The sequence below is a fragment of the Equus caballus genome, chromosome X, assembly GCF_041296265.1.
Source record: "Equus caballus isolate H_3958 breed thoroughbred chromosome X, TB-T2T, whole genome shotgun sequence".
In the NCBI taxonomy this organism is placed as follows: domain Eukaryota; kingdom Metazoa; phylum Chordata; class Mammalia; order Perissodactyla; family Equidae; genus Equus; species Equus caballus.
In genome coordinates, this window is record NC_091715.1 from 132046231 (window position 1) to 132069707 (window position 23477).

Here is a 23477-nt window from a genome sequence, read left to right on the forward strand (position 1 = left end):
GGGTTTGAACCCAGGTCTTTCTGTTTCAAAAGCCTATACACATTACACTACCAGATGCTGACATAGCCAAGAAGGCTCAGGTACCAGTCTTGGCACTGGTTGACATGGGCCAGAGGATTCTGGGAGAATCCATGACTAGTGAGTGAGTGATGCTCTAGCTTTGGTGTTAGTGGAGAGGACATCTCTGAGAGCCGCATCAAGGCATGCCATTCAGGAGAACTATAGCACTGGGACCAAGGGCAGAGGAGTCCTCTCCAGGGCCCTCTTTGGCCACATCCACAATCCTATACTGCTACTCATTGGTCTTCCTGCTGGGATACTCTGCTAGATTGTTGTTAGCTCAGCTACCACTGCCACTCCTAACCAAGGCCAGGAACTAGGTTACTCAGAAGCCCCTTCCCTATGTGGTTCCAGATCAGAGTTTTCCACTGAGAGAAACTTGCCACTGAGAGAAATACTGAGAGAAGACTTGGAAAGTGGGAGTAAAGCAGAAGTCATTGTTCTCAGAAGACTGGGACAGTCAGACAGTGTGGCTTCACAGATCACTCTATGGGCTCCCACTTCCTGGTCACCTTTTGCTGCTAGACCTGGTGACTTCTCAGAATTCCAGTGAGTTCTAGCTTCCTACCTCCTCTAGTACTTCAAGCTTAAGTTATTAGAGACATTTGTCTGATCCTCTGGCATAAACCTTCTGGACTTTCACTCTCCTAGCTCCTCCCACTTTGTGTATGTGTGTGTGTGTGTGTGTGTGTGAATCCCCTTATTATTGCAATATTTTAGTAGCTCTATTTTCATGACTGCACCCAGAAAGATACAGTTTCCACCCTGAACCTCACCACCACCCCTGTGTTATTACAAAACAACTCCCTAGGAAGTAGTATAACTAAGGTCCAGTCATACAAAGACCTTTTTTCTTTTTCTTTAGAAACTACAGAACATTCTGGGAAGATGGCAAACTAAGCATGGGGTATTTCCCGTTCCCAACTCCAGGCTGCCTGCCTCTCTTCAGCCAAATATCTATTGAGGCCTATAGAGAAGAGCTGGATATGAGTGAGGTCCTAGACATCATGGGAGTCCCAGCAAAAAGAAGTCTTGTTGGGCTTTCTTCCCTGAGTGCTGAGCAAGGCCTGGAGCCAACACCAGAAAGGCCCCGCACAAGAAGACCAGAAGATTGGGAAAACAATGTGTTCCTGGTCTCCTAGGGCTCCGAGGGGCCAAGAAAGAATGAAGTAAAGGAACAAAATGTGTGAGGAGATCTGGAAGAGGGTGGCTTCCTTGGGATAGCTAGTTTCCCACCACTTGAGGGCCACCTAGCACTTGGGGAGTTCTCAGAGATCCCTTCTACCATGAGCTGACCCCGATGGGCTGACGACAAAATACTTTATAACCATCTCTGTGGGTCCAGCAGTCAGCACCCAGAGAAAGGTTAGTTAAGCAACGCACGACTAAAGAAATAAACTGTTGGGAGGAGATACAAATGGCAACTTGAACAACAACCACCATGATAACAAAATCCGAGCATATACAGAGATGTAAGTGCAACCTAAAAAGAGAATTTCTGGAGCTACAAAATGTGATTCCCCAGATGAGCAATTCGGTCGATGAATTGAAGGAGAGGATAAGCACTGCTGAGACCCAAATAGTGACGCGGAAGACCCAAATTGTAAGAATTCCAGGGCACAAAGTCTAAAATAGCTAGAGAATATAAGAGACCTGTAGATTCTGAAGTCTAATAAATCTTCTAGAAGGAGAAGAGGGAGGAGACAAAGGAAAGGCAGTAATTTTTTTAAAAGATAAGACAAGAGCTTTTCTGAGCATAGCAGCTATAAAATTTAGAAAAATAATTTAAAAGATGCAAAAACTAACTGGTTGGAAATAAAGAAATAGCCTCCTAGAAAACCACTGGATCAAAAGTGAAATTACAAACTATCTAGAAAGCAATTAAAAGTAACACTTTATCCCAAAATCTACCTAGCACAGTGAATGCTGTACTCAGAAAAACAAATTATGTTCTTAAATGTCTTCAATATTAACAAGCAAAGATGAAAACGTAAAGGAACTTAGTTCTCATCTCCAGATATTTGGGAAAGAACCACAAATTAAACTAAAAAGGACTAAGAAAAGGCTTTAACAACAAAAAATGTGGAATTAATGAAATAACCAAAACCTGTTCTTTGAGAAGACCAATAAAACAGATAACCCTCTTGCAAGTCTGATTAAAGAAAAAGAAAGAATAAATATTGACAAGACTAGAAAAGAAAAAGTATGAGTAAGAGATTTAAATAATTATAAAGTGATACTACATTAAACTCTACAGCAACAAATGTGAAAACCTAGAGAAAAGGATGATTTTTTAGAAACCAAGATTAACCCCATAAGAAGTGTTGAATAGGTCAATTATTAAAAAAGAAATTGAAAAAGTGAATAAATATCTACCCCTGGAAAAGTTCATCGTAACAGAGCAGTTCGTCTGTTTCAATTCAACTTTTTTAAAAAAACAAGTAATTTCAATATCATTTAATGTTTTCCAGACTATAAAAAAGAAGGAAAGGCTCTTAATTCTTTTCCCCCCAAGCTTTATTGAGATATAATTGATACATAACACTGTGTAAGTTTAAGGTGTACAATGTGATGATTTGATACACATATATATTGCAAAATGTTTACCAAAATAAACTTAGTTAACACATCCTTCACCTCAAATAATTTCCGTTTTATTGTTGTTGTTGTTATAGTGAGGACAGTAAAGCCTACTGTCATAGCAACTTTAAAATATACGATACAGTATTGTGAACTACAGTCGCCACACTGTACATTAGATTCCTGGAACCTGTTCACCTTACAACTGAAAGTTTGTACTCTTTGACCAACATCTAACCATTTCTACCACTGCTCGGCCTCTGGCAAACATCATTCTTCTCACTGTTTCTATGAATTTGATGTTTTTAGATTCCACATACAAGTGAGATCATACAGTATTTGTCTTTTTGTGTTTGACTTATCTCAACTTAGCATAATGCCATCAAGGTCTATCCATGTTGTCACACATGGCAGGATTTCCTCCTGTTATAGTTGAGTAATATTCCATTGTAAACATATATTTCACATCTTCTTTATCCATTCATCCATCAATGGACACGTAGGTTGTTTCCAAGTCTTGCCTATTGTGAATAATGCTGCAATGAACATGGAAGTGGAGATATCTCTTCAAGATAGTGAATTCATCTCCTTCAAGTACATACCCAGAAATGGGATTACTGGATCATACAGTAGCTCTATTTTTAATTTTTTGAGGAACCTCCATACCGTTTTCCATAAAGGCTACACCAATTTACATTCCCACCAACAGCACACAAGGGTTCCCTTTTTTCCACATCCTCACCAACATTTGTTATCTCTTGTCTTTTTGATGATAGCCACTCTAACAGATGTGAGGTGATATCTCCTTGTGGTTTGAATTTGCATTTCCCAGATGATTAGTGATGCTGAGCACGTTTTCATGTACCTGTTGGCCATTTGCATATCTTCTTTGGAAAAATGTCCATTCATTTTTCCATTCATTTCCATACCCATTTTTTAATTGAATTGTTTATTATGCTATTGAGTTTTATGAGTTCTTTATATGTTTTGCATATTAACCCCTTATCAGATATATGGTTTGGAAGTACTTTCTCCCATTTAGTAGGTTGCCTTTTCATTTTGCCAATTGTTTCTTTTGCTGTACAGAAGCTTTCTAGTTTAATGTGGTCCCACATGTTAGTTTTTGCTTTTGGTGTCATCTGAAAAATCATTGTCAAGACCAAGAGCTAGGAGCTTTTTTGAGTTTTACAGTTTCAGTTCTTACGATTTAACTGCTTAATCCATTTTGAGTTAATTTTTGTGAGTGATGTAAGATAGGGGTCCAATTTAATTCTTTTGTGTGAGGATATCCAGTTTTCCGAACACTATTTATTGAAGAGACTATCCTTTCTCCATTGGGTATTCTAGCCTCTGTTGAGGCCTCTTGATTCTGTTCCATTCGTCTATGTGTCTATTTTTGTGCCAATACCATATTATTTTGATTACTATAGCTTCGTAATATAGCTTGAAATCAGGAAGTGTGAGACCTCCAGTCTTCTTCTTTCTCAAGATTGCTTTGGCTATTCGGGGTCTTTTGTGGTTCCATACGAATTTTAGGATTTTTTTTCTGTTTCTGTGAAAAACACCATTGGAATTTTGATAGAGATAGCATTGAATCTATAGATGGCTTTGGGTAATATGGACATTTTAATAATATTAACTCCTCTGATCCATGAACATAGAATATCTTTCTATTTATTTGTGTCTTTTTCAGTTTCTTTCATCAATGTCTTACAGTTTTTTGGTGTATAGATTTTTCACTCTCTTGGTTAAATTTAACCCTAAATATGTTATTGGTTTTGATGCTTTTGTCATGGGATTGTTTTCTTTATTCCTTTTTCAGATAGTTCATTGTTAGTATCTAGAAGTGCAACTGATTTTTATATGTTGATTTTGTATCCTGAAAATTTACTGAATTCGCTTATTAGTTCTAATAGAGTTTTGTGAAGTCTTTAGGATTTTCTATATACAATATTATCTCATCAGCAAACAGAAACAGTTTTACTTCTTCCTTCTGGTTTGGATGCCTTTTATTTCTTATGCCTAATATTTTTCTTGCCTAATTACTCTGGCTAAGACTTCCAGTACTATGTTGAATGGAAGTAGTGAGAGTGGGCACTCTTGTGTTGTTCGTGATCTTAGAGAAAAAGCTTTCAACCTTTCACCTTTGAGTATCATGTTAGCTGTAGGTTTGTCATATGTGGACTTTACTATGTTGACGTATATTCCTTCTATACACAATTTGTTGAGAGTTTTTATCGTGGAAGGATGATGAATTTTGCCAAATGCTTTTTCTGCATCTATTGAGATAATCATATGATTTTTGTCTTTCATTCTATTAATGTGGTGTGTCACATGTGTTGATTTGTGTATATTGACCCATCCTTATATCCCAGGGATTAATCCCACTTGATCATCTATATGATCCTTTCAAGGTGCTGTGGAATTTAGTTTGCTAGTATTTTGTTGAGAATTTTTGCATCTATGTTCATCAGAGATATTGGCCTGTAGTTTTCTTTTCTGGTGGTATCCTTATCTGGGTTTGATATCAGGATAATGCTAGCATCATAAAATGACTTTGGGAATGCTCCCTCCTCTTCTATTTTTTGGAATAGTTGGAGAAGAATTGGCATTAATTCTCCTTTAAATGTTTGATAGAATTCACCTGTGAAGCCATCTGGTGCAGAGCTTTTCTGTGTTGTGAGGTTTTTGATTACTGTTTCAATCTCCTTACTTGTTATTGGTCTGTTCAGATTTTCGATTTCTTCATGATTCAGACTTAGTAGGTTGTATGTTTCTAGGAATTTATCCATTTGTTCTATGTTGTCCAATTTTTTGGCATATAATTGTTCATGGTAGTCTCTTATGATCCTTTGTATTTCCATGGTATCAGTTTTAATGTCTCTTCTTTTATCTATAACTTTATTTATTTGAATCATCTCTCTAGTTTTCTTGGTAAGTCTAGCAAAAGGTTTGTCAATTTTGTTTACCTTTTCAAAAATCAATGCTTAGTTTCATTGTTCTTTTTTATTATTTTTCTATTCTCTATTCACTTATTTCTGTTGTGATCTTTGTTATTTCCTCCCTTCTGCTAACTTTAGGCTTAATTTCTTCTTGTTTTTCTAATTCGTTGAGGTGTAAAGTTAGGTTGTTTATTTGAGATCTTTCTTTTTTCTTAATGTAGGTGTTTATCGCTACTAAATTCCTTCTTAGCACTGCTTTTGCTGCATCTCATGGTTTGGTATAATGTGTTTCCATTTTCATTTGTTTCGAGATATTTCTTGAATTCTCTTTTGATTTCACTTGGGCCTATTGGTTGTTCACGAGTTTGTTATTTAATTGCCATTTATTTGTGAATTTTCCAGTTTTCCTCCTGTCACTGATTTCTAATTTCATACTATCATGGTTAGAAAGATATTTGGTATGATTTCAATCTTTTTAAGTTGGTGAGACTTGTTTTGTGATGTAACATATGATCTATCCTGGATAATGTTCCTTGTGCACTTCAGAAAAATATGCATTTTGCTGCTGTTAGGTGGAATGTTCTCTATATGTCTTTTAGGTCCATTTGGTCTAAAGCATAGTTCAAGTCCAATGTTTCATTGTTAGTTTTCTGCCTGCATGCTTTATCCATTGTTGAAAGTGAGGTATTGAAGGTCTCTACTATTACTGTATTATTGTCTATTACACTCTTCTGATCTGTTAGAATTTGCTTAATACATTTAGGTACTCTGATGTTGGGTGCATATATATTTATAATTTTTTATATCCTCTCAATGAATTGACCCCTTTATAATTATATAATTACCTTCTTTTTCTCCCATTACAGTTATTGACTTAAAGTGTACTTGGATGTAAGTATAGCTACTCCTGCTTCTCTTTTGGAATATCTTTTTCCATCCCTTCACTTTGAGCCTATGTGTGTCCTTGAAACTGAAGTGAGTCTCTTATAGACAGCATACACTTGGGTCTTGTTTTTTTGTCCATTCAGCCACTCTGTGCCTTTTGATTGGAGAATTTAATCCATTTCCATTTAAAGTAATTATTGATAGGTAAGAACTTACTATTGCAATGTTATTCATTGTTTTCTGTCACTTGTGTAGTTCCTTTGTTCCTTTCTTCCTCTCTTGCTGTCTTCCTTTGTGAACTGATGATTTTCTATAGTGGTATATATTGATTACCTTCTTTTGTGTATGTCTACTATAGGTTTTTGGTTTTGGTTAACCTGAGATTTACTAGAAACTTCTTATTGATATAATAGCTTATTTTAAGCTGATAATAACTTATCTTTGATCACATACAAAACCTCTTTCTGTTTAATTCCTTTTTATGCTCTCTATCTCTTTATTGAACTTCTCATTTTGTTCTTGTATTGTTTTCTTGATTTCATTAAATTGCTTATCTGTGTTCTCTTGTATCTCTCTCAGTATCTTTAGAAAAATTATTTTGAATTGTTTGTCAGGCAATTCCATTTCTTTAGGGTCAGTTACTGGAAGTTTACTGTGTACCTTTTGGTGCGCTTATGTTTTCCTGATTCTTCGTGATTCCTGTAGCCTTGCATAGGTGTCTGCACATTTAAAGAAGTACTCACCTCTTCCAGACTTCATGGACTAACTTCAGCAAGGAAAGACCTTCACCTGTAGGTAGGGACATACGGGAGTGTTCCGTGACCCCAGGTCTAGTGGTACAGGGTGCTAAGTGCAGGGGCCTGTGGTGTCTCCAGGTCTGTGGGAGCATGGTAACTCATCAGCTCAGGCCATTGGGGTCTACAGCGTCAACAACTGTGTGGTTCTTATAGAGCACTTTGGGGGTCCACAGCGGCAGCAAGCGCTTTTGGGGTCCTCAGTGGCACCTCCCGGTTCAGCGGCTAGGGACCAAGGCAGATAGTGGTGGTGACTGGAGCCAGTGGTGTGCACACACTTGGCTGTGGGGGCCAGCTGCAGGTGCCTGTGTGGTAACAGGGGCTGTTTGCAAACATGTATTTTTGGGGGTCAGTGCAAGCAGCAAGGGCTGTGACCAACTGCAGGTGCATTTGCAGCTATCAGGTCCATGGCTGTCAGTATACACAACTGTGGCTGCCGGGTCTCACCACGGGTGCATGATTGTGGAGGCCGGTGTTGGGAGTCAGGATGGGGGTGTGCAAGTGCACAGCTGGAGGGGCTAGCTGCAGGTGAGCCCAGTAGTGTAGGCCAGTGACATAAGGCAGGGCCATATCTGGGCTCACAATCAGCTGTGGGGACCCTGGCTGTCGGAATGCCCTCCCATGGCCGCATGGTCTCCCCACAGGCACGCACACAGCAGTGGAGGCTGGTATTGGGAGTCAGGCTGGGGGCGTGCCTGCTGCACGCTGGAGGAGCTAGCTGCAGGTGAGCCAAGTGGTGCAGGCCAGTGACAGAAGACAGGGCCAGATCCAGGCTCACAAGCAGCTATGGGGGCCTAAGCTATCAGCATTCACTTCCGTGGCTGTACAATCTTGCCACAGGTGCACAAATGGCAATGAAGGCTGGTGATGGGTGTCAGGCCAGTGGCATGTAAGTGCACAGCTGGAAGGTCAAACCCTGAGAGCACACACAGTGATGTCGGTCAGCTGCAGGGGGTCTAGATTTGAGCCTTGCACTCATGCAGCCGCAGAGGACTGGGCTGGCTGCCTGTGCCGGCTGCCTGTGCCTGTCCCAGGCTTGAGCGGGAGCAGGGAGGATGGAGCAGGGAAGGACTCAGGTGGCTGGCATCAGCGAATGCATGTGGGGAAAAAAAACAGTAAAATCTGTTTTTAGGGGGTCTGTGGTGGCTGTACTGGCCTTTGGTTTCTTCAGCGGCAAAAGCTGCTGGGGTTATCTGCAGGGCAGGTCACTCCTTAATTATTTTTATGAAGCCAACCTAAATTTAATATCCAAACCTACAAAATAGGCTACAAAAATCTATAAACACTCCTTTTTAAAATATAGATGCTGAAATTTTGAATAAAACATTAGCAAATGCAATCCAGCAGTCTTTCAATGAAGTAGAATTAGAGCCATGTAGGGCATGGTGGATTACAGTATTGGCCACAATTCTTTGCCCCTCCCTGTGCCCATGATTTTTTTCATGTGATTTTGGAGTTCCTGCCATCAATGTGGTATACATTTCCCTGCTCCTTTACTTTGGAATCAGCCAAATGAGCCAAATGGGCAAATAAAATGAGGCAGAAGTGTGCCACTTCCCAGCCTAGGCCTTAAGAGACCTTATGCATTTGAACCTTCCATCTTGTGCTTCTGCAGTCACTTTGAGACTAGCCTGGCTAGCTTGCTTGCACCATCAGGAGGATAAGAGTTGCCTGGGGCACAGCCGCTCCAGCCAGCACAACCTGAAGCAAAGCAGCCCCAAAAGATGTATCGTGGCAAGCAGAGCCACTCAGCCTAGCCCGGACTAGATGAGCCAGACCCCAGCTTACCTGAAGAAAACATGAGCAACAACAAAGTGTTGTTTTTGAAGCCACTGAGATTTGCCTGGTTTGTTTCACAGAAATTACTAACTGACATATAGAATTACATTTGGAAATGCAAAGGAGGCTCAGTATCAGCAAATCTATCAAGGTAATTCATTATATCAATAAATTAAAGAGGAAAACCATACACATAATGATGTCAAGAAAGGCTTAAAAGTCAATTGATAAAATTCAACTGACTCCCAATACATTTCTAAGTTAAATAGGATTAGACGGAAATTTCTTAAATAATACAGACTGGTTACCAGAAACAGATGCCAAATATTATCCCAAATGGCAAAACACTGACCTATCCAAATAAAATTCAGAAGTAGACAAGAATGCCTCTTACCCCTATTATTATCCAACATTGCCTTGGAGATTCCAGTTTATGAAAAAAGATCAAAAAAAGAGAAAGAACTAATATAAACATCAGAAAAGACTTCTATTTCTTTGTCTGCTAATGGCATATTTGTACAGCTAGCAAAACAAAACACTCTAGTAAAATCCGTGAGACTTATTTAGGGAATTTGGTATAGTAAAGGAATACAAGGTTACTATACAAGACAAATAGTGTTTCTCTGTTCAAGCAATCAGCAGCAAGAAATGAAAATGGGAAAAATTACATTTACAATAATGAAAAAAACCTAAATAATACACAGGGCTAAATTTAACAAGAAAAGCACCAGACCACTATGAGGAAAAGTGCAGTAGCCCACTGAGGAACAAAAGCCAAAGTCTGAAAAAAAAGAATGAATGAAAGAATCATCAGACTTTATCTCATAACATTTCGATTCTCCCCAAATCAGTATTATTTTTTTAATTCCAGTTTAAACGCCCAAGATAATTTTTCAAGAGAAAAAGAGGGGATCTATTTATATACATAATCTTAATACTTTTATGAAAGAATAAAAACCTTAGAATAGCCATGAAAAACAAGAATAAAAAGAGAGAGAGATATTTTAACCAGATATCAGACCTAAAGTCACCATAAGCAAGTCAAAACATGGTAATGGCATAGGAATAATAGGCAATTAGATCAGAGGAATAAAATCGAGAATGCAGAATGCAATCCCATATATAAGCATCTAATACACGGCAAAGGTTGTATTTCATTTCAGTGGGACAAAAGATGGATGTTAATGAACAATATGAAGGTAACTACCAATTTGAAAGAATATAAAATTAGACCTCCGTTTGATTCCAAAAATCAATACAGTTTCCAGATAAAGACATATTTAAATATAAAAACAGTAAAAGTCTTGCGAGGAAGTCTAGGAAACTGCGTGTACAACCTAGGACTGCGAAGACTCTCTTAACTAATCCTCGAAACGCAGAAGTTATTAAAAAAATTGACAATACACAATTTTTCAAACTTTTGGGACAAGGCACAATAATTCAAATCAATAAACAAGAAATTAGCAGCGTAACTGCACACAGAGACTACATGAGAGGCTTAAAGCTATAATATACAAGGAGCTCTTACAAATTGACAAGGAAAAACAATCCATTCAAAAAATGGACAATGGGTATGAAGAACCACTTCACAGAGAAGCAAATCCAAATGGCAAACAATGTTTTAAAGGCTGCTCAGACTCATGAGTAGCCAGAGAAACTCATAAAAGTAACAACGAGATGACACTTTCCACCCACAGGACTGTTAAATCTAAAAAGAGCAGTAAGATCAACCTTTGGTGGGATTGCAAGAAAAGGTACGCACCCATACAGCACTGGTGAAATCATGCGTTTGTTACATGCTTGTTACAAAGCTATATGGTAGCATTTAATGAAGTTAAAAACAATATATATACATTCTTCAACCTAGCTATTCCATTCCTGGGAGTCTGTCCCAGAGTCAGAAAAATAAGTGCATGTAAGGGTATATATACAGAGGTTTTTATTGCAATGTTGCTTTTTAGTGACCAAAAACAGAACAAATGGAGGCAAAGTTAATGTCCACTAAAAGGCAAAAGGTTGGATAAGTTGTTCTTCATCTACATCACAAAATTCTGTGCAACCATTAAGAAGAATGAAACTGAGAGACGCAGTTGACTCGTAAGTTTTGTTGAATGAGAATAGTAGTAACAATGATAATAGAAAACATTCATATATAGCACTACTTTAAGTGCTTTATGTATTTTAACTAATGGATCCTCAAAATAACCTTATGAAATAGGTATTGATATCATCTTTCATTTCCTAGATGAGGAAACTGAGGCCCAGAGAACCTAAGGTCACACAACTAGTAATGGCAAGAAGAGTAAGATAGAGAAAAGTGTGAGTAACATGACACAATTTCTGTAAAATAATCTACAATAAAAAAGATATATTCATTTGTGTATGTGTACATATGCATGTTTTATATAATTATATGAGAAGAGAAATGTGGTAGGATACATACTAGGCTAGTAATATGGATTATTGTATATATGCTATCTTATATGCATATAACTAAATTACAAGTAATTAAAGAGCCACAGCATTTCAATAGCAGACAATTCCAGAGGAGCTGCAGTGTTGTACCAGGTGACGCAAAGAAGGGAAGTCCATGCCAAGGGAAGTCCATGCCAAGGAAAGTCCATGCCAAGTGAAGCCCCTGCAGATTTCCATCACCCAATGTCTCCTGCCCCTCCTCTGTACCCCTTGGCGCTGTGCTCATCCCTCCCTTATGGCAGAACTACTGTATTTAGAAATGCCAGGTGCTTTCCCATCCTGCCTCAGCCAAGAGACTCCGTGGAATGCAGTCATCAATGTGCTCTGAGATTGCCCAACCACAGAAGGCTTCTCAGATCCCACACTTGTGCATAAATCTCAGATTTGGGGCATGGAGACAGAAAAGATCTGTCTCACACTCACATCTTTTAGGGAAAATAAAGCTTCATCTTGGCACAGGTTCAATCCTCGCATCATCTATTGCAGGGTGATTTAAACTTTACGATGCCCACTGACAGACTCCACACTTGCACCCAAACTGTTTAAAGAGATAGATGGACAGAGATCCCTTCTCCCAAGGAGCTTGGGTTCTTGGAGGAAAGATGCACCTCTTATATTATGTACTCAGTGAATGTTGAGTGAGGAAAATGATGATGTACAGGAATAATTCAAATAAAAGGTAGAGAGAAAAGTGTTAAATTACAAGCTATAAACAAAATGCTATGGGAATTGGAATAGGGAAGCACAAGCACTTTGAGAAATGGTTTCATAAAGAGATGACCTTTGAGCTAGATGCAGTGTTTCTGAAAGCATGGTTATCATCAGATCCTCTGAGGTGCTTAAGAACTCCAGACGTGCTGAATCAGAATACCCAGGAGTAAGTCCCAGGAGTTGATCTTTTAAAGAAGCCCCCCAAGTCCTTCTTATGCACACTAAAGTATAGACCATGACAAATGGGGCAGATTTGGGTGTGCAGAAACGTGAGGAAGGACACAGCAGTCAAAGGCAACAGCATTAGTAAAGTACCCAGGCATGAAAGCAAACTGGAAAACTGGCCAATTCAATTTGACTAGGGGGGGAGGGGGTGAAGAGGAATAACAATAAATAAGATGGAAAGGTAGGTTAGGGCTAGATCACAGAGGGCCTAGGGAATGCCAGGTGAAGAAGTTTGAACTTTATTCTGAAGGCAAAAGAGAATCATTGAGAGATTTGAGACAAACAACAAAACAAAAACAGGAGGACCTTAACTTTAACAGTGCTTCCCAAATCTGGCCGTGCATCAGAATTATCAGGATTGCTAGATCAAAGTCCAGGTTCTGGGGCCCCACTTCCAGACCTTTTGAATCTGAATTTCTAGGGCTGAAGCCTAGAAATTATGGTTTTAAACAATCTTTCCAGGTGATTCCTGGGCAGCCAGCCTGGCATTGGTTCATGAAATGGAGTTTGGGAATCATCGCTTTACTGACAAATGCATTCCTGAAAAGTTGTTTGTTCGTGGAGGTTTTATTAGTAGAGTCATTTGTTCAAAATACCAAGCAAGAGTGTTATCCAGAGGCAACCTCCAGCAAATCACTTTCTCTAGAGTGTTTCAATAGAATGCATACCCAGTTTAAATGCAAAACCCCTAACCAACTTTCAATAAAAATGTGACAACACGTTAAGACTAGCACCTGGTATTAATGATGCCATATGGTTGCACAAATGCAACATGGGCAAAATAATTCAAAATGTTTTAGTTTCATCTAGCTTTGCAGCAACATGAATGACCTTAAAGTAATATCAGAGAGGAGAAAGTGCTAGTAGGATGTGATGCCAATAAATCCATGGCTTTAAAATGGAAATATCCACCATGAATTCATTTTGAGGTCACAGGAGAAGTTGAGGCAACAATCTAGGGATACACCAAATGATCACTCATCTCTACTCAAGCTCCAATAACGAGTAGGCCATATGAATTCCAAGATGTTTTTTCTAGGTTTAAGATTTTAAGTTTATGTTATTTGAACACTCATCTACCTTGAAGATGGATAAAAGGGAAAAAAGTGGGAAGGGGATATAACGTTCAAGTATCAATCAGTAATCCATTCTTCTAAAAAATGACCAGACATACATGATTCTGAGTCAAAATTTGTTTCCTCCAGCCATGTAATACTTTAAGATTGCCATTTTCATTTAAAGTCACCATACTTGTTACTAAAGTATCTCTTTATTTTCATGACAAACACCTTGGTTTGGCAAGCTGGAATGTTGGCATAGTAGTTTGCTTAGTGCAATTCACAAAAGTTAACTTTAAGCAAGAAATCATAGGGTATAACCTGCCAACAGCCAAGGCAGCTTCTTTTTCTCTCAGAGGGCTCCTAGCCTCACCCCCAGAACTTTCTATCTCCCCTTCAATTCCTTCCCCAAGGCCCATTGCTATAAACAGGCTAGAAATCAGAGATGAGTCCTGACAGCAGTATTTCAGGAAGGAAATGGAATCCAAGCAAGTCTTTTGTGTACTCGAATTGGATTCTCTTTCACAAGGACTGCCTGAACTACAGGAATCCCCGCTCTAGGGAGCTCTGTATTACTCTCTGTTGCTGTATAGCAGAAAAGGCAAATACAGATACCCAGTGCCCTGGGCCAAATTTAAATGCTCAGAGTTAGTAGCGGGACAGGAAGGACAAGGCGGGTAGAATAAAGCAGCTTTGGGTAGAGAAGTTGAGAAGGGGTTAAATTTAACATTTGAGGTGCTTTCCTGCTGGCTAATACCTTGGCTTTGGAATAGGAGGACGCAAGGAAAAGACATAATTCCCACAGGTTACTATGGCTTGATCAGTGTGTTGGCAGCAGGGACATACACTTTTATTTGTAAGCTATGTCCTGCCCTGACATTTGCCTCCTTGCCCCAGGCCAAGAAGACCAGGGCCGGGGTTACCCAAGAAGATCACAATTCCAGTGGCATTTCCCCAAATGAGTTTCGTTTCACCTACCTTAGAAGTGGAGACGCAATGGGCCTGGTGGTGAGGAACAAGCAAGTTTCCACCATGGACCAAAATCTTAAAGGGACCTGTTGTTATTAGTGCCAATGGTCACGTGCTCCCAGGGGAAGGAAGCTTCTTGGTCATACCATCACCATTCGTTTCTGAGATTTGTAAGAGTCTGCATCTGAGCGAAAGCACTCCCAACTCCCAAAGCCCCTCCTGGTTTCAAGGGCTCCAGGCAGGAAAAGCAAATAGTCCAAAGTGATTGCAGGGTTCAGTGGACCCTGTGCGGTTCATATCAGACTGTTGTGAGGAGTGGTAAGTCACAGGGTCTATATTGCAGCTATTTTTAGTGAAACCAAATTCCTTCCCCAAGTTCTCTTGCTTCCAACTTGTTCTAAGTGTAGGAGACCAGCTGTGGTCAGATCATCTTACTGAACCAAGGCTGTATCAAGGCGAAGGGACCGAACCAGGGAGGTGAAGCAAAGAACTGGCGACTGTTGGTGTTTTGGCTCTTTCTCACTGTCTCAGACATCTCCAGAGAAGGCGGATCCTTTGGAAAGGAAAGTGTTACTACCCAGGGGAGTGGGCATTCCCCTCCAACCTGGCAGAAACTTGATAGGGAGATGAGATTAGAGGGAAAAATTGAGAAGCTGGCAGTCCTTTCCCTCTCTTCCCCAATTCCTACAAACTGCACCCCCCACACACACACACACACATACACACAAACACATACCCACACACTTGCCTGTATGTGCCAGGTTCTGCAGACTAAACCCAGATCTTGGCCTGACTTGCTGGAAGGGTCCAGAAAAGAATGTCATCATCCAGGAGCCAGGCCAGGGGTGAAGGTATGAAGAGGACTGGTGTCTAGTCACGTTGCAGCTGTCATTCATTGTTCTAAGAGGTAGTTTTAATGGGGAAGAAAATTCAGGGAGCATTTATTTTGGCTCTAAACCTTGGCCAGGGGTGTTAATTCTGAAGAAGAGAGCTCCCTGGGATCCTGAACGTGCTAATTGCCTTCCCTAGATTCATCTAGGTAAATGTTTTAGAAATTGTGGGCCATGACCCATTAGACAGTAGAGAAATCTATTTAGTGGGCTGTGATCAGCATTTAAAAATGAAAAGAAATAGGGGGCTGGCCCCGTGGCCGAGTGGTTAAGTTCACGCGCTCCACTGCAGTGGCCCAGGGTTTCGCTGGTTCGAATCCTGGGCACGGACGTGGCACTGCTCATCAAACCACGCTGAGGCAGTGTCCCATATGCCACAACTAGAAGTACCCACAACGAAGAATATACAACTGTGTACCGCGGAGCTTTGGGGAGAAAAAGGAAAAAGTAAAATCTTTTTTTAAAAAAAGAAAAGAAATAAAATAGAGTGGAATAGAACAGAATTGAATTGAATTTAATAAAGAATAGAATAGCATGCATTGTGCACAGTAAAGGTAAGTATTGTTCTCTCAAACTTGTTTTTTCCATGTATGTGTGTACCCATCACCACGTAAAATGTATTTCTTACTATTAGCCACCATAAAATTTCACTTTTTTGAAAAACACTGATCTAGATGATTTGGTAGAAAAGAGCATGAAGAGAAGCCCTTGGGTCACCCCCCCCGTTTCATAAATACTACAACTATTATAACCACTATTTGGAGGGTTTCATTATGTGTCAAGCACTATTCTAAATGTTTCATGTGTACCATCTTATTTAACACTTATCACAACCTTCTAAGGTAAATTTCTCCCAGTTCTACGGAAGAAGTAGTAAGGCTCAGTATCAAGTTCAAGCAGCTGGTAAGGGGAGGAGCTGTTTGTGTTCTTAACAGCTCTAGATCACTTCCCTCTGTAATTGGTCAATTACGCAGCTAAACTCAATGGTTAAACGCATAAAAATCCTGGCTGTGCTAGTAGCTTTATATAAAATAAGATGTGACTGTTTAGAAAAATAATGTCAGATTCCCAGAAACTTCTAGTAACCTCTTAATAAAAAAAGTGTTTTGTTTTGAGTGAGTTACCTATTGGGCTCAGAACCCCATGCCCCAAACGCACCCTCTAATGGGCATCTGAGGAATCTGCTGGAAGAACATGATTTCATGGGAATAGATTTACGTGGTCTCACCCCTCTAGTCGCTTCCACTCTATTCCACACAGAAATCTTGTACCAGGGCACATTTGGTTTTTGTCTTTTTATAGTTTGAGCTAAATCAGTTCAACCACTTTTGAGTTGATGAGGGAAAAAAAAAAATCATGCTTCTTCCACTTCCAAAATAAGCTTCTCTTTTGGGCACACAGAAAGCTCAGAAAAGGCTGAAACTTTAAAACTTCCCACTTCACATATGGGTACTTTTAGGTCCTCATTACTTTCAAATTTACTTTTAAAATTCCTAGTGATTTGCTCATTTTGCAAACTCCTATGTTCTGTTGTCATTTTTGTAATTCCCGTAGCACACACCCTGCGCGCATGCCCAGTATGTTATAGACCATACGTATTGGCCTCAACAAGTGCTACCTCGTGGTAAGTGTGTGTGTGTGGGGGGGGGGGCATTCAGGGGCTGAGTAGGGGGGAAAATACCAAACACACCCTCCTGCAGAGCCCCCACTGGAGTGCAGGTTAGGTCAAAAATGCCCCAAAGGGAAGGCCTCCTTTTGTTTCCTGGCTGCGGGCTTCAGAGTGGAATTCTTTCCAAACCAGGGAAGGCTGAAACTTGACCTAACTGGCTATTAACTTCTCTGTAGCAGTGTTTGGCCACTCATCAGATCTCTTTGTTTGGAATGAAAACTAATCGACTCATAAACACGTGCAGAATTTCCAGGCAAGAAGTTCTCCATTGTCATCAGTAACCTGACCAGACACTGAGGCCACAGGTGCTGTCAAGAGTCCAGCCCAAATCTCAGCTCTCTCCCGTGGGGGCCCAGCAACTTCCTGGCTGGCCTTTGCTCTTAGGGGTAGACGCTCACCCCCACCTGTAGCTACATCCTTCCTGACGCTTTTCAAAACAGGAACAGTTGTCTCAGTTCTCTGCATTCTCTTGGCTATTCTATTTTTGCCAGGATGGAATAGGATATTACAGGCCTGCCCCAGCCAGAGCAGGGTTGACTTATCTAAAGGGAGCCCTGGGGCTTCCCGCTGCAGGGCTCGCCACCCCAGGCCATGCTCCTAGCCCTGCCTGTTCTAGTCGCCACACTCACAGAAGCACAAAGGACAAAGAGAAAGGGTTCTACTTCTCAACCTTACCACTCTGCCTGAAGCTTCTATGAACAAAGGACATTTAATAATAGAATTCCTCGTCTGGTATTTATAGCACCAATTGCTCAAAGCTGTTTTAGGCTTTATTTTTAAAATCTCAGCCTTTGTCGCAACCTCCCCAGGAACTGGAGCAGAAGGCAGGTATTAGCAGCTCCGCTTGCAGACCAGGAGACTGAGGGGTCAACGAAGAGAGACTATTCCAAGGATGGACAACAAGCAAAGGCAGCTGAGAAGTGGAAAGCCCATCCAAGCACTGCACCAGGCTGATGACGCTATGGTCCCTCACTCACCCATTTGTTCATTCACTCAACATTGACTTAGTTCTGATTCTTTTCTAGGTGCCACACAAGGCACCAGGGATACAGAGAGGAACAAGTTATGGTCTCTTGTTTCTTCAACAAATAAATTTCTAGGAAACAAAAAAAGGGGGAACTTAATGATTGAAAGAGATTTGAGAGACATAACCAAATGCAATGTATGGGCCTTGAATCAAACACGCCAAATGTAAGAACACATTTGTGAAACAACAGAGGGAATTATAATATGGACTAGATATTTGATCGTTAAGGAATTATTGCTAATTTTTTTTGATGTGATAGAATTATGTCATAAAATTACCTTAACATTTAGAGACACATATTGAAGCATTTATAGATGAAATGTACGATGTTTGAGAATGGTTCGGGGCCTGCAGTGGAGAGACTAAGTCTGAGAGGCTGGAAGGGGATTTCCAAAGCTACACAGCAAACAAGTGGCAAAATCAGTAGTCTAAAATCTGGGGCCCCTAACTCCCGTAGCAAGACCATATTCTTTAAACATTTATAGGATGCCTCCTATGTTCCAAGAACCATGCTGGGTACTATCATACTGTCATCCCACCCGCAGATCCAAACAGGCAGAGAAATATGTATTTCTGTCATTCTACTGCCCTTACTCCAGTGTCCCCTACACAGTAAGCGATGGACTGGAACTGGATTTAATCAAGATTGGGGTCCTGAAGAACAATTTTTCTTTGTCTTGATTTGGTGTAAGTTATGGATTGTATTATTATGTCCCCTATAAAATTCATGTGTTGAAATCCTCACCCCACGTACCTCAGAATGTGACCATATTTGGAGATAGGGTCGTTGCAGATGTAGTTAGTTAAAAGACAAGGTTAGGATGGTGGCCTTAAACCAATATGACTGATGTCCTTATAAAAAGGGGAAATTTGGACCCAAAGGCAGACATGCATAGAGGGAAGACAATGTAAAAAGACGTAAGGAGAAGGCTGCTATCTATCAGCCAAGGGGAGAGGCCTGGAACAGATCCTGCCCTCAGCCATCAGAAGGAATCAATTCTGCCAACGCCTTGATTTTGGACTTCTAGCCTCTGGAACTGTGAGACAATACATGTCTGCTTTTTCAGCCGCCCAGTTGCGGTACTTTGTTACGGCAGCCCCAGGAAACTAATACAACATCTGTGAGCAGGCAGGTGAGTAGGGGAGGAAGCAGCCGAAGGAGGATTAGTGAAGAAGGAATTCATTCCACAAATGCGTTGTGGCCCTTTGACATGACAGGCATTGTGCAAGGCATCATGGGGGATATAAAGATGAGCTTTTTCTCCCAGTGCCCAGATAAGAGGTAGCCAGAGAGGTGAAATGTTCACTCACAACTATAATACAGGGCAGAAAGTAATCAGAATCATGAAGGAAGTACTGATAAAGTGCCAGTGGAGTTCAGAACAGGAGGATAATCTCTTTCAGCTAAGGGAAGGAGAGAACAAGAGAAGACTAAATTCAAAGGGTGTCAATTAGGTGTGTCTTAAAGAATGGGTACAATTTGGACAGGCTGAAATGTCAGGAAAGAGCATTCCCAGTGGAAAAAACAGAATAAGTATAGGTATGGCAATGACATAAAAAAGGGGACTCTACTGGGAACAGTGAGTATTTCTTTAGATAGGAGTCTAAGGTGAGCAAAAGAGAGTGTGAGGAGAAAAAGCTCAAAGGTATCCGGGAAACTAGTTAGAAGGCAATTGTAGAAATGTGGATGAGATAGATGACAGTGGCCTGCAGTAGGACAGAGACAGAGCAGAAGGATTTGAGGCAGAGAATGGAGCTCAAAATGGACTTCTTAATCGAGTTGTCCCTCAGGTTCAGGGTTACAGCAAGCAGAAAGGTTAGAAGTCACTGGTTTAGAAAACTAACAGGACCTCGATGAGTCAGAATGCTCCTGCTCTGTGCCAAGCCTGTACCAGGCCCTAGCTAGGGCCTGCAGACCCAGTGGTGAGCAAAACGATGGTCACCACCCTCATGGAGCTTGAGATGGGAAGATGGGGGCAGCATATAACAGCTAATTGCACACTCATTGCATTCCACTTGGAGACCTGCTAAGAAGGAAATACATGCAATGCTGAGGAGGTATGAGAGAGAGACGGACCCAACCTTAGCACTCAGAGAAAGAAGGCGTCTAAGAGGAAGTGATATATAAACTGAGACCAGAAAGTAAAAAAAGTTGGTAGTGGAAGGGCAGGACTGAGGAGAAGCTTCTCAAGTAAAAGAAAGGCTCTGAAATGGGAAAACCTTTAAAGAAGGTCCCTGAAATTGGAGCATATAGAGCTAGGGAGAGTGTAGCATGAGATGAAGTTACAGAGGCAGAGAAGGAACCGATTACACATGGCCTTATAGGTCATGGAAGGAATGGGACTTTTTCCTGAAAGCAAAGGGAAGCCAATAAAATGTTCTAAGCAAGGGACTGACATGCTCTGATTTGCATTTTAAAAATATCCTACTAACAATATTGTGGGAAATTTATTGGTGGAGATAGGAGTAGAAGCAGGGGACCAACTGGCTGACTACTACAGAGGACCAGGTGAGAGACAGTGGTGGCCTATTCTGGACTAGGGGGATTGGAGAGAAGTGGACAGATTTGAAAAGAATTTAGGAAATAGAATCAACAGAATAAGGTGTCTGAAAGTGGGAGTGAAGGAGTGGGAGGAGTCAGGGATGACTCCTACATTTTTTGCAGAGCAGCTAGCTGGCAGTGGGGGGGGGAGCATGAGGATGGGCAAGCATGTTTAGGCGAAAGTGAAGATCATGAGATGAGTTTTGGTAAGGGAGAAAGGCAGAGAGGAGTTTCCCTGAATGCATTAGTTAGGACTTTTCATTGCAAGTGATAGAAACCCAACTTAAACAGGCTTGCCCTGTCAGGCTAGTCCCTCTCTGATAACCTCAAAGATACAACACTAGTGAAAAGAGACCTCTATTCCAATCATACCAACCAAGATTCCAGAATTGAGTCTCATTGAACTGGATTGGCACTGTGACCAAGAGGTTGGAATTCATCAGTAGGCCAGGCTCAGGTCACCTGCCTGATCCTGATGTGTGAATGGAGGTCAATCCCACTCAAACCACATGGATTGAGAATAGGGGCCAACTGTCTTCTCAATGAAAAACTAGTGTCATCAGAAGATGGAGAAATGAATGCTGGGTAAGCAGAAGCAACAGACATCCAGTGTACTGGAGACGACTGTGGAAAAAAATGCACACAAAACCATTGAGAATAATAAGCCCAGGCAGGAGATGAGGAAACAGCATTGGATAAGAATAGGGGAGAGACGTCGGTGGAGAAAAGGGGCCTTGAAACCATCGGGGTGGACTTCAGAGATTTTTGCGTTGTGCTTGGGGCAACGACAGAATTCTTCACAGGACTGATGAAAAATGCTCTTCTGCTAGGCTAATCAAAAACGGAGGGCCTTGACCAGGTTATGTGTTGGGGAGCAGCAAAACACGTGTACTTGGGGCCAAAAACACATGTACTTTGTTGTTTGTTTCCTTAGTTCTCCTGTCATATCACTCTGGTCCAATCTCCTTCACAAATCTCAGGTATCATAAAGGATAACATGATTAATACTGTACAACAGAGGTGCCAGAGCCAGTCATACCAGGAAAGAGTTCCCGTACCATCAGCCATAGTCTGGCTCCTCCAATTATGATCTGAGTAGGAGACAGAGTGGGAACGAGAAACTGAAAAGCTGTCTATCAGCATGTTGGAGTCATTCCATCTCTTTGAGCTTTAGTTTTCTTATCTGTAAAATGCAGATAATAATGTATCTGGAAATACCTAGCATCCTACCTGGTTCATGGTAGACCCTCAAAAATGATCATTTCTTCTGTTCTACTGCCCTATACTCTAAGGTGACATAGAAAGCCAAAATATTTTCCTAAAAGCACCTGTTAACTCATCAGCTGATCCATAGACTGAAATCCTGGAAAACAGAGCTAAACCATCTTATCCCTCTGGCCCTCCTCACTCCTTGGAGTCACTGGGAATTGCCTGTTGGCCTGTTCCCTCTTATTTTGTGAGGGAGTGGAAATAATCGTAGCATGCCCTGCCCAGGAATCTGGGGATGTTGCTAATCTGCTCACTGTAAACATCCTACTCTACCAGTGGACTGAGAGATTCATAGTATTTCCAAAACTAAAGTGAGACTTAGAGGTCATCTGGTCTAATTCTCTCACCCATTGTACGGATAAGAAGACTGAGGCCCAGAGAGGGGAAGGAGTCGGCTCAAGGCCACATAATATCTTAGGGACAGAGTCAGGAGTGGACATTAGGGCTGCTCTTTCTATTGCTGCACAGCTGCTTATAAACCTTTTTAATTTTCACAAAATGTAATGTACTTTATTAGCTAAACCATCTTCTTTCAACATTCATCTACATAAGAGCTTTCAGAGATGAGGCAAAGGGATTAAATGAGTACTACTCCTCAAAGAAAAGAGTCATCCTACTATTCATCCAACCAGGGCTGATTATGCAGAGTGGGGGAGTTGAGGATATGAGGGAAGGAAGTCCCTGGGCCCAAGCCATGTATTCACAGATGGCCTAAAATTTAAATTTTTGACATCATCTTTAAATGATAATAACAATAATAACAACAACAAGAACACAGTGAACACATAGTACTTGGTATGTACCAGGCCCTGTTCCAAGCTGTTTATAGATAATAACTCATTTAATCCAAATAAAGTGGTACCACAGTGATATTTTAAGTACATGTTAAAATTGTTAACATATTAATAATATTTTAAACATAGCACAAGTCTTGTAACCATATTTTGGTATTACTTCTTTTCTTAATTTATCACAAACTTCAAACAATGAAAGAGGCCTGGGTATTGACCATGACATGGTCCTGCCACCATCCACTCATCCATCTCATTCATCCATCCATCTATCCATCGATTCATCCATCCACCCATCCACCCATCTACCCATCCACCCACCCTTCCATCCATACATCCAACATTTGCTGAGTTTCTCCCATACATCAAGCCCTGCGTTTGGTGCTAATAATGCAGTGATGAAGAGAACACACTACCTGTGCTTGAGTTGCTCACAGTGTGGTAGAGGAGAAGTAAGTATGAAGCTATATATGAAAGTCACTGTGGAACTGTGGCATAAAGGCATGGAGGAGGGGCATCTTGCTAAGTCTGTTTGCTTAATTATTTTCAGAGGGACGTGTCGAGGAAGACTTGCCCAACAAGGTGAAATCTCAGAGGAGACCAGGAAAATAACAGTAGGAGACCCCAGCAAGAGTTCTTCAGCTTCCAGGGTCATAATACCCTTGGAAATCTGATGAAAATTGTATTTCTCTAGATAAGGGCATACATATAATTGTATACACTTTTCACAGGTTTAAAATGCAGCTCCATCACTCACTAGCTGTGAGATTTTGGGGCTCAGTTATCTAATTGGTAAAATGAGAGTAACAAC

At 40.8% G+C, this 23477-nt stretch overlaps 1 protein-coding gene across 3 annotated transcripts in view; it reads right to left on the minus strand.

Annotated features, from left to right (window-relative positions):
- Nucleotides 1-14803, minus strand: part of FGF13 (fibroblast growth factor 13) — a 488885-nt gene extending 474082 nt beyond the window's left edge. For 2 of the 3 annotated variants that reach the window (XM_023634068.2, XM_070258070.1), the window contains exon 1: nt 14488-14788. The gene's annotated coding sequence lies outside the window, so the exon portion shown is untranslated. Of the gene's footprint in view, nt 1-14487 lie in introns of all 3 variants that reach the window. The other variant, XM_023634065.2, reaches the window with a different exon arrangement.
- Nucleotides 14804-23477: the final 8674 nt, after the last annotated feature.